The sequence below is a fragment of the Euphorbia lathyris genome, chromosome 1, assembly GCF_963576675.1.
Source record: "Euphorbia lathyris chromosome 1, ddEupLath1.1, whole genome shotgun sequence".
Taxonomy (NCBI): domain Eukaryota; kingdom Viridiplantae; phylum Streptophyta; class Magnoliopsida; order Malpighiales; family Euphorbiaceae; genus Euphorbia; species Euphorbia lathyris.
This window is the reverse complement of record NC_088910.1, coordinates 85,449,818-85,460,232: the sequence shown is the minus strand read 5'-3', so window position 1 is coordinate 85,460,232 and position 10,415 is coordinate 85,449,818. Positions and strand designations below refer to the sequence as shown.

Here is a 10,415-nt window from a genome sequence, read left to right as displayed (position 1 = left end):
TGGCTTGCCGATCTCTCTTCTGTCTTTGTTTCCTCTCCCTCCATAGTGAAAACATAATTTTTTCTCCTCATTTGACCGATGATCGATGTTCTGCTTCCCGCTTCTAATGGTGACAGTTGCCTGATTTGGTTAGAGGACTTCTTGTCTGCACTTCCTTTCCAGAATCCCTCTGGTAAAGAAAACTAACTTGTTTTCATGTTTATTCTTCATTTCCTCGATTTTTCTAATTTTGGCTTTGGTTTCGCATCATTTCTCGTGAAGTCTAGGTCATGTTGCTTATGGGACTATTTGGGTTGCTTCCAGTGAGAGGTTATCTCTGGATTCTGAGGTCGCTATTGTTCTTGTGCTTTTGGCAATTATAGCTTGCTGATACAGATGGCTCTTCTTCACGCTTTTGCTATTTCTTGGAATCGTCTCTATTTCTCACTTCCAGTTAACTTCATTGTGAGATTTATTCTCTTTTCTCTGGTTAAATTTCCGGTTTACTTTCAAGGATTAATGTTTGTTTTTTTATATGTATGTGATCAGAACGTGATATGTGGTTGAGCTTGAAAGCTATCGGCATTGTTACGATACAAAAATTAAGCTTTTATTGTGAACTTTAACAGACTGGTTTCAAATTTACTATCTTGTACCAGTATACTAGATAGTAGACAGTTTAAAATGTTTTGATTGGGTTGGGTAAGGTTATCTATGTTGATTGCTCACATACTTCATCTACTATTTTGTCTTCGCCTATTATATATCTACTTTGTACTCTCAGTTTGTTTTTTCACTTCCTTATATAATTTTTTTTTAACTTGCCTGCCTCGCTGGCCTCATTTAGTGGTCCATTTGTTAGCAGGGAAGTCTTTCCTGAAATATTATTTGGCTGCAGAATGCATTTAATGATATTTTTGCATTTTAGAAATTGCTGCAGGTGATTGTTATAGTTGTTTCACTTAGATTCTAGTGCTTCAGTGAAGTGGATTATGAGCAACTAGTGGAGTTTGACATACCCAAAAGAAAAAAAAGGTAAAGATAGTACCTTTGAAATTATTGTTGAGAGATGGTTGCTTAGTTGACTTTATCATTACTAAACCTTAAGATGAATATGTGGGTGAGAGAATTTCTCAAAGTCGAAAAGACTATAGATAAGGTTGAGACCATGAAATGATTATATTCATTTCATATGTTGTAGAAGTGTGGATTAAATTAGATATTGAAGGATAATTCATTTAGCTATGAAAAGTTTATTGGGATAAGATGTAGTTACAGAGGACAAACAAATTAGTAAACTAATTATTATCTTAAATTTTTATCAAGGATTACACAAATATATATATATATATATATATATAGTAGCTTTTATGGCATTTTCAAGTCAATAAAATAAAAGGGCTATTGGTTATAACTAGATAAATAGCATATCAAATGCACAAGAAATAGTTTAAACTTGAAGCTTGGACTTGAATAATTGAGAGCATAGTTATTAATGGCGCGCCTAAGGTGCACCTATGGCGCATGGCGCACCAGGCACATGCCTTAATTAGCGCCATGGGGCTGCCATGGCGAGGTGCAATCGCCATGGCGCTCGCCTGGTGCCAAATCCCCTTTTATAAGTGGAGTGTTGATGAGCTGATAGCTGATTTGTTACCTGAAACTGCTGTTTGGCACAAATTAATTTGCAGTATTTAATTTGTAAAGGGTTAGATCTGTAGCCTGTAGGGATCACAAAGGGAAAATTCAGGTAACCATACCTCTAGGAGGAGAGCCTAATAACTTCTACTTAAAACTTCCGTCTTGTATATAGAAAACTACAATTTTTTGGCAAAGGATTAAGCCGGAAAAGTAGCTAAGAAGTCTTCTTGTTTGCTATCTTTAAACTTCTCGATTCTTTGAGTCTTTCTCTTTGTCATCCTTTGAGGTGCTGATGTGTTCATTTTGGATTACCATGTGAAATTTGGGGAAATTTGACTCTTCCTCCACACTCATTTTATTGACTTTTTTGATTATGCACTTGTTTTCTTGGAAGTTGTACTTTGTACCGTATTATGATACCCACTATTATGCAGCTCTGGTGAAATACATGAGGGGGAAGGCCCTGTCACAGAAAATGATTTGGAACATCTACTGCATCTTCTTGAAGGCAAGGATGGACATATGGAATGGCAATCTATGATGGAAAGATCCACCTCAAATATGGGATACCAAGCTTGGCGCCATGAGCCTCAGGTAGATTCTCAACCTTGGCAGTGGAAAATTCTTTCCAGCACTATTAAGCTAGAATCTAACTATACCCTTTTCACTCCTTACCCATAGAGATAGATCATAGATGCATATATATATAGAGAGAGACAGAGAACACTCCCTCCATTCAAATCTATATTTATGTTTTCTTGCTGATCATATATTGTATCCATTTAACATGTCACCGTTTGTTCTCTTTAGTGGCAAATTCTTAAGTTAATAGTCTATTATGGTTTTTTTAAATTGTTATTATGACCTGCCAATAGCTGATTTGATTGTTTTTAAATATTTTGTGCCAAATCCCCTTTTATAAGTGGAGTGTTGATAAGCTGGTCAAAACTTAATCCCCATTGAACTAAACTGTAGGTTTGGTTAAGTATCATGTGGCAACTTAAGTAAAAATGCTTCATAAATATATTTTTGCATCTCAACCATTCAATTCTCTTGGTTAGGTATTAAATTTATTAGCTAATTTAAATGATTAGATGTTAAATTGAAATTATTTTTTATGTTGAAATTGAGAAAGATATGAAAAACTAGTGATATTTATGATAAATATATGTATCAAAATTGAAATATTTTAAAGTACAGTTTTATAATATATGTATGTATTTATTGTGTATGCCTGTGTAGAGTTGAGGGAGAAGGTGCTTGTGTTGTATAGTAACTTTTTTAGCTTGCGCTCATTGCTAAAGTTCGTGGTCTTTTTAGTAATAATTCGAGTTTGTGCATACTTGACTATAGGGCTTCAGTTAGGCAAAGAAGGAATCCGAAAGAAACTGCTAATCTTACTAGTGTTCAATAGCTTATTAATGATCTTGATCACAATTGTCATTCTGGTAAATCTGACTGCATATATAATGTTGTTGTGATAATTACCCCTCACATCTCTTATGCAGGTTTGCTGGACTTTATACGGCAGCGTAAGCAACTAGTGTGGGTGCCTAAAAGAGTTGGTCAGATTGTTCCTTTTAATACATACATTTGGAGGAGTGCAACTTTTCTAATTTGGTGGGTTGCAGAACTAAAAATTACCGTTGCAGAAGCAGAAATCTATGTTTTAGATTGGTTTCCTTGCAAAGGAAACATAAATTTGTTGATATAGAAGCTCCCTTCAATCCAAATGTTGAAATATAATAATATTTATTTTTATTTATGAATTGTAATTATGAAATTAGTGCTAATATATTATTATTTAAGTAAAAGTCATTTTTTATTAGCTGACGGAATATTCCGTCAGTTATTTCGTCAGAGGTTTAACGGTTTGTGCGTTAATTAAAACGGACAAATTTCCACGGATAATCCGTCAGCAAAAACGTTTGAATATATTGACGGAAAGTTTCCGTCAATGACTCGTCAAAATGAATTCCGTCAGTATTCCGTCAAAAGCTTTTACTGACGTGTGGTTATTTGATGGTTTTAGTTCCGTCAGCATTCCGTCAGAAATGCATTTTTTGACGGAATATGATATTTTCTGACGGAATTTTCCGTCAGGAAAAAGGTATTTTCTTGTAGTGACCACATGCCTATAATCCCCATCAATAACCTCATAACCTGCATCACCATTCCATTCAATTCTGCATCTCATTGCAGCACTACTGTTCGCATTTAGAGTCTTCATGGCCATTGGAGATATCACAGAACTCCACTTTTCTGCAAATTCCCTCATCTGAGTGTGTCTAAGCATACATTGAACTCTAATTTCTTCTAACATGGTGATTATAGTCTTATGCCTAGCTGCTAAGATCCAACTGTTAAAGGTTTCTGAAATGTTATTGTCAATGGCATCACAACAAGTACCTGTAGGGAAATACACTCTACACCATCTATCCTTATTGCAATTCAACAAATCCTCAACACATTTTTTCCCTCCTATCAAATTCAACTCATTCAGATTATCCCTCAATTGAGCTTCAAAATTGGACTTGCAAATCTTCCAAAATGATATTCTTTTGTCAACCCCTCTCCATGTCTTGGCCCATGATGCCAATATGTGTCTCACGCACATCCTGTGTTCCACCACTGGCAATACTTCTTTTATTGCAGCATCTAACCCCTAATGAATACACATAATGCAAGCAAACAGCCAACTTGATAAGCAACAACCAACTTGATAAGCAACTAAGACCATTAGCAAGCAACTTCATAGACCATTTAAGCAAACATATAAGCCAACTTCATAGGGACATAATCATAGACCATTAGCAAGCAACTTCATAGACCATTTAAGCAAGCAACTTCATAGACCATTTAAGCAACCAACTTGATAAGCAACTAAGACCATTAGCAAGCAACTTCATAGACCATTTAAGCAAACATATAAGCAAACTTTATAAACCATTTACAAGCAACTTGACATAGTAAACAGCCAACTTCATAGTGAATTTAAGCAAACATAAAAGCAAACATAAAAGCAATCTTAATATAACAACTTCAAAACATGGTAATACCTTTTGCATGTCACTGACAAGTACATAGCCTTGCCCTTCATCTAGATCCAAATATGCCTTAACCAAATTAAGGAACCACTTCCAAGTGTGCTTAGATTCCACATCAACAACTACCCAGGCAATAGGATACATTTGGGAATTTCCATCCTTGGTAGTCACAGAAAGTAGCTCTCCTTTGTTAACTCCTTTCAAAAAACACCCACCCATACCCATGAACTTCCTGCACCCAAGCTTAAAACCCTCTTTCATCGTCTTTAAACAGATGTAGAAACCTCTAAATATGTGTCTAATGGGTATATCAACTGTATCAACAAGCACAACGCATGTTGATCCTGGGTTTGACCTCAATATCTCATCCCTATAGTCATAAATCTTCTTGAACTCCTCCTTGTAGTCACCCACCAGTTCGTCTAAAACCTTCAATTTGGCTCTTCTACACATTGACTTCCCGGCATAAACTTCATACTTCTCTTTAACCATTTCTTGTAGTCTCCAAATCCTTATGCTAGGATTATCAACTATCTTGTCCCTCAAATACTTGGCAATGAATTTAGAGTCACACTACCTATTCCTGTTTGTCTTGAAGCAATTGTGTGTTGGGTTGTAGGTCCTCACTACAAAATCATGAGTTTCACTATCTAAACTACCAAACAAATGCCATTTACATCTTGTGCATCTAGCCCGAACCCTGTGGAAATCATTCGGCTTAGTCTTCAAAATTGCTCCCCTCTTAACTGAATACTTTGCTAGTGCCTCCCTAAACTCATAAACATCCTTAAAAACCATCCCAATCTCAAAAACTGGCATCTCCGTGTTAGGATCATAGTGAACTCTTCTCCCTCTTCTCCTCTGTGGACCATCTTCATTTTCACTATCAGAATCAAAGCTATCTACGTCTGACGAGCCAATATATTCCTCATCACCTCCCAATAGACCTTCCCTATTTTGCACAGGGAAATAATGTTGAAACACCTTTCCACAAGATTTTGATTTGACAAAATTAATTAAGTGAAATTAAATATTCTACAACACACTAAGTTTAAATGCTTTGATTTAGTGTTACTAATGTGTTTGTTCAATGTTGAGTTTATAATTTATCATAAGACATAAAGATCATAAGGCTCAAGCCCTATATGGAAATCAAGGCCCAAGTCAAACAAGCCAAAGACCACTCAGCCCGCGTATCTCCAAAACGTCGCCGTTGAAGTGATGAAACGCATGCTGAGTAAAGAAGGATCGAGAAGATCCACGTAGACAACTTCGGTATGAAGCTGCTGAGCTATCTCGACAAAACGTACAAGACAGCTGCTGACCATAAGACAGCTTCCAGACAAAGTATTTCCCCATTTAGTAAAGATCAGAAGACACAACAAGCTGTCTGGTTGACGTTACCCAAAATGGTGGAACATACTGACACACTGACCGAAGAACAGAAGACGCTGGAATCTGATTGGCTAAAGAGAACTGCTGGCAGACTCAGTGAAAGCGACTTGTAGCCGTTTCCCTCCAACGGTTATTTTGAAATTCGAAATAACCAGAAGCTCTCATAGCTCTCTATAAATAGAGCATTCAGAATCCACATTCTTCAAAGAACTTTGAGCAAAAGCCGTTACGCTGACCAAACGTATATAAAATTTCTCCATCAAAAGCAAAGCAAAATTCTTACACTACAAAGTCTATTCATTTGTGTAAAAGTCTAGAGTGATTGTTTTTCAATCATCTAAGGTGTTCTAGCAATTGTTGTTTAGGACAAAATCTTTATCATTTCTAGAAGTAGAAAGGAGAGGCTGAGTACTCGGTTTTAAGTACTCAGCGGAGAGATTAGGATTGAGTAGAAGTATAGAGGAAGGTACTCTTGTCATACTCAATTGCTGATATTGTAAAAGGTTTGAGGCTCTACCTTTAAAGAGCTCAGTAGAGGATTTGAAATCTCGGAGGTGTTCCGGGGACAGGACGTAGGCTTAGAAGAAGCCGAACCTGGATAAATCTGCTGAGTGAAGTATTTCTAAACCTTAACTCCTTATTCATATTGCTTTCTTAAAACAAACTAAAACTGACCAAGTAAAAGAGGTCAAGCTGAGTTGTGCGCTACCAACGAGAAGGTTCAGGAATAGACTCTGAGTTGTGCACTCGGTTTCTCCCTGGAAACCAGACAACTCAGATATTACCTGAGGGACTGTCCATTACCAGGCCTCCCCTATTCTTCGGGTCAAACTATACCTTTTGGAAGAATAGGATGAAAAACTTCATTCAAGCTACAAACATGAGTGCCTGGCTATCTATAGTCCAAGGCCCGTTTGTACCTGTGAAGGTTGTTGCTGGCCAGTCAGTTGTTAAAGCTGAGGTTGAATGGACAGAGGATGATCTTAAGAAGCTTCAAAACCATGCTTCGGCTATCAATATGCTTCACTGTGCGCTCGATGCTGCAGAATATAACAAAATCTCAGGTTGTGAGTCGGCACAAGAGATTTGGAAAAAGCTGGAAGTCACCTACGAGGGAACAAACAAAGTAAAAGAATCCAAGGTGAATCAGCAGATGAGACTGTACGAGCTGTTCGAGATGAACAATGATGAGGGCATTTCAGACATGAACGCAAGGTTCACCAACATCATTAATGAGCTCAAGAGACTTGGGAAAATCTTCACCGAGGAAGAACAAGTCAAAAAGATACTCAGGAGTCTTCCAAAAGACTGGCAAGCAAAGAAGACAGCAGTTGAGGAAGCTCAGGATTTAGCCACCTACAAATATGACGAACTCATCGGTTCATTGCTGACCCATGAGATATCAATGAAGAACTTTGAGGTGAAGGAAAAATCTGATGACAAGAAGCAGAAGTCACTTGTCATGAAGGCTGACTCCACTGACGGGAGTTCAACTGATGATGAGGAGATGGCTATGTTCACAAGAAAGATGAAGAGGCTGTTCAGGAAGAACGACAAATATTCAAATGGGTAACGCCCTGAGTGATCTCTATACACTTGTTAAAAAGTGTAACAGGAAGATTAAAGCACTCAGCCGGCGCTGTGATGAAGTAGAAGAGGTCAAACTGAGTGACCTCAGATACCTTCTTCAAGACAACTCAGTTTTGCATGAAAATATGAAAATCATTCATGAGTCTGTCTCTGAAGTCCAGTCAGTTTCAAAGAAACTGAGGAAGGATGTCACAACCATTCAGAACCAATTAAAGGTTCCAAACAAAAACAATTTTCCGCTGAGAACTCAGTATCAAGGTACACAGTACCAAGGTACTCAGCAGAGAAGAAATCCCCAGCGAAAATTCCAATGTGATTTTTGTGGGAAGTTAGGACACACTACTAAAGTGTGCTGGCACGCTCAGCACTGGGGTGCTGACAAGTCAGTAAAAAATCCTAAACAGAAGGTCAGTTGTGACTTCTGTGGAAAGAATGGCCATACTGTCCATGTATGCCGCCATAAAATAAAATATGATGATATACCTGTTGCACCTAACAAGTCAGGACCCAAAAAGAGTTGGGTACCTAAAAGTAACTAGTTACAATGCAGGTAAGCCTGAGATTTGCCGAGAAGTCAAAGATGTGGTATATTGACAGCGCATGCTCAAGGCATATGACGAGTGATGAAACTCAGTTCATCACGTTTGAACGTAAACGAGGAGGGAGTGTAAGTTTTGGAGACAACAAGAAGGGTAAGATAGTAGGCTCAGGAACCGTCGGAGGTAACCCTACTATTGAATCTGTCTCCCTAGTCAGCGGACTCAAATATAACTTACTCAGCGTAGCTCAGCTATGTGACAATGGGAGAAAAGTTATATTTGATGCTACTGGATGTAAAATATATGAGGGAAAATCAAATGAGTTAATTTTAACTGCCCCTCGGATAGACAATGTCTTTATGCTAAACCTCGAAAAGAAGTTTTCAAAAACTGTATGCTTAGTCACAAAGGAAGAAAATTTCTGGCTATGGCACAGGAGACTTGGTCATGTAAGCATGGACCTCCTGGCCAAATTAGCAAGAAAGCAATTGGTTGAGGGACTGCTTGAACTTAAATTTCAAAAAGATCAATTATGCCATGCCTGCCAAGCTGGAAAACAAACCAAGCAATCTTTTCAAAGTAAAAACATTGTCTCAACTAAGCGTCCGTTAGAAATGCTACACTTGGATCTCTTTGGTCCAGTCCAGCCGCTGAGTCTGGGTGGAAGAAGGTTTTCCTTGGTTATTGTAGATGATTTCTCTCGGTACACATGGGTTATCCTGCTGACCAGTAAGGATGAGACCTTTGAGACATTTTCAAACTTGGTTAGAAAAATTGAAAATGAGAAAGACCTAAAATTAGCTCATATCCGTAGTGATAATGGTTGAGAATTCAAGAACCAAAAGTTTGTTGAATTCTGTGAAGCCAGCGGCATTGACCATAATTTCTCTGCTCCTAGAACGCCTCAGCAAAATGGGGTTGTTGAAAGGAAGAACAGAACTCTGGTTGAGATTGCTAGGACAATGCTGGATGAGCATAGGCTTCCAAAGTATTTTTGGGGAGAAGCTGTCAACACAGCATGCTATATTCTGAATAGGGCTTTAGTTAGACCTATACTTAAGAAAACCCCATATGAACTTTGGAAAGGACGAAAGCCCAACATTGGATACTTTCGTGCCTTTGGCTGTAGGTGTTTTATTTTAAATACCAAAGATAGCTTAGCCAAATTTGATTCAAAAGCTGATGAGGCTATCTTTCTAGGCTACTCAACAAACAGCAAAGCATACAGAGTTTTTAATAAGAGAACTCAAGTATTAGAAGAATCTATACATGTGCAATTCGATGAAACTAACCCTGCAGGAAGATACCAGCCGCTGACAGAAGATGAACCAAACTCAGCACCTGCTGATCAAGAACCAGCTACTGAGTCCTTCATAAAACGGCTGACCAAGAGTAAGAGTGAACCTAAAATTACTTTCACTGACCCATCTACTTCTGCAGAGAATGTTGAAACACAGATAGATCAAGACACAAGTCTACCAAAGGAGATAAGAGTCCCAAGAGGGCATTCAGAAAATGCAATTCTTGACTCAGCTGGAAATACGCTGATGACAAGAAATCAACTAAGGAAATATCTCGGCAATGTAGCTTTTGTCTCAGTACTTGAGCCGAAGAACTTTGCCGAAGCTGAGGATGACGAATTCTGGATGAATGCCATGCAAGAGGAACTCAATCAGTTCAGGAGAAATAATGTATGGGAGCTAGTGCCACATCCTAGGAGCCAAAAGACCATTGGAACGAGATGGGTCTTCAGGAACAAGCTAGATGAGCAAGGAAACGTAGTCAGAAACAAGGCAAGACTTGTAGCTCAGGGCTACAGTCAGCAAGAAGGTATAGACTACGGTGAGACCTTTGCCCTAGTGGCAAGGCTAGAAGCTATTAGGATTTTATGTGCATATGCATCTTACATGAACTTTAAACTGTTTCAAATGGATGTCAAAAGTGCCTTTCTTAATGGAGTAATAGACGAGGAGGTCTATGTAAATCAGCCTCCAGGGTTTGAGGATTCTAAGTTCCCAAACCACGTTTACAAACTCAAAAAGGCTCTGTATGGACTCAAGCAAGCACCACGTGCTTGGTATGAGAGGCTGACCAACTTTTTACTGACTAGAGGTTACGTCAGGGGTCAAGCTGATACAACCTTATTCATTAAGAGAAAGGGTAAAGATACCCTGCTGGCACAAATATATGTGGATGATATTATATTTGGTGCTACTAATGAATC

The 10,415-nt window shown here is 38.2% G+C and overlaps 1 long non-coding RNA gene across 2 annotated transcripts; it reads left to right on the top strand.

Annotated features, from left to right (window-relative positions):
* Window positions 1-3,396, top strand: LOC136210955 (uncharacterized). 2 transcript variants are annotated; one of them, XR_010678258.1, is made up of 5 exons: window positions 1-172; window positions 267-444; window positions 908-1,014; window positions 2,055-2,214; window positions 3,129-3,396. It is a non-coding gene; the product is annotated as an uncharacterized lncRNA (long non-coding RNA). The 2 variants fall into 2 exon arrangements; XR_010678259.1 differs by having other exon boundaries at window positions 262-444.
* Window positions 3,397-10,415: the final 7,019 nt, after the last annotated feature.